Source organism: Chionomys nivalis, chromosome 13 (assembly GCF_950005125.1).
Source record: "Chionomys nivalis chromosome 13, mChiNiv1.1, whole genome shotgun sequence".
Lineage (NCBI taxonomy): Eukaryota > Metazoa > Chordata > Mammalia > Rodentia > Cricetidae > Chionomys > Chionomys nivalis.
This window is the reverse complement of record NC_080098.1, coordinates 700,777-702,500: the sequence shown is the minus strand read 5'-3', so window position 1 is coordinate 702,500 and position 1,724 is coordinate 700,777.

Sequence of the window (1,724 nt, the reverse complement as noted above, 5' to 3'; positions counted from 1 at the left end):
ATCTCGAGCGCAGCGAGGCGGGGGGGCCTGCGGTATCGGCAAGGCTTTTACTTCCTTTCCGGGGCGCGTTCTTGAGCGTTCGCGGACACAGGGGACCGGACCGAGAGAAAACATAATGCACAAAGCGGTCCCCCGAGAGCCAGGCCTGCCTCTCCAGGAACACCCACCGGGTCTAACACCAGGCGGGGAGGCATTCTTGTCAATCGACAGACCACCCACCTTTAACGGTGAGAAGAAAAAGGCCGGCCGCGACCGCTCAACACCACACAGCGCTCACAGCCTACGGGACAAGGCAGCGCACGGTGGGCCGCTCGCCCGACGTCCTCCGCTCACGGAGGGGAACCTCAGAGAGCCTCTTACCGCTTCGCCTCGACCCCCTTCATCATCGGGGTCATCTTAACCCAACGAGAGCACACCTCGCAGAGGAACACCGCTAAAGGCCGGACCGCGCACAGAAGGCACACACGTCAGAGAACCGGGAAACGCCGCCGCCGCTCAGAATCGGGCACCTCTGAAGATCGGCCTGGAACGCTCCAGGAGCACCAACGAGGATGGCAAGCAAGACGCGTGCACGCGAGCCCGCTCGGGAGGGACACACGTGACGCGGCACATCAGCCGACCCTCCCCCGGCTCGGAGGGAGGAGGGCTAAACAGACCACACACGGTGGGCAGAGTGAAACGCGCGACGGGGGGAACAGAGCCCCCCCGGCGCGCCTCACAGGAACCCCCACGAACCACAGCGAGCAGTGCGGAGGGGCTTTCACAGGGCTCAGGCCGGATAACCGCACCCCTGCCTTCCACACACCACCGGTAAAAGGTGGGGAGGAGAGACGAGGGGCCCGCTGGCAGAACGAGAAGAGCGGCCGCCATTCGCCATGAATGTCCGTCCCTCGCCTGGCGCGGCTTAGGCCTCCGGCCCGAATGAACACAGAGCGAGGGCACCACATCGATCGACAAAGCAGAACCGGGAAGAAACGAGCGAGAGAGCACCAACACATGCCACCAAAAAAAAAAAAAAAAAAAAAAAAAAATGAAAAAAAAAAAAAGGAAAACCCTTCACACCTCCACAACCAAAAAAAAACAGCGGTGGGGTCCACGGGGAAATCCAAAAAAAAATGTGCACTCGGGAGGCACATAAGGCAGCAGAAGGGTCAGACTGAGTAACCCTCCCCCCCGCAAGGACTCATGGAGGCTCGGGAGCTCCACAACGAGGGAGGGGGAAAACAGTGCGCTCGGGAGGCACTGGGGAAGCAGAGGACCGGGGGACCCACCCAGTCCATGGAGACTCGGGAGCTCCACGATCTGATCCCAAAAAAAAAAAAAAAAAAAAAAAAAAAAGCAAGCACTAGGACGGTAAGGGAGAAGCATCGAGAGACAGTTCCCACCATCCAAACGGCACGGGCGACAGACCACAAAGCGGGGACGCCTGACACGCTTCACCACGGGCAAAAAAAAAAAAGCAAGGAAGCCAGTCACCTCAGAAAGCCACTCGGGAAAGCACGCACGGGCCCAGTCCCAAAAGGCAGCGAGAAACCCGGGGACAGCAGGCTGGGCTAGGCGGGAGAAAAAGCACCCAGCGAGCGAGGCTCAGAAGAGAGACCGCCACCTAGCGTCCTTTAATGTCACCCAATTAAAGGACAGCGTGTCAGCACCTATCTGCAGGTACAATAAGGACAGATAGTAACCATTAGAAGAATGACAACAGGTCCGGGGAGTCATTCACA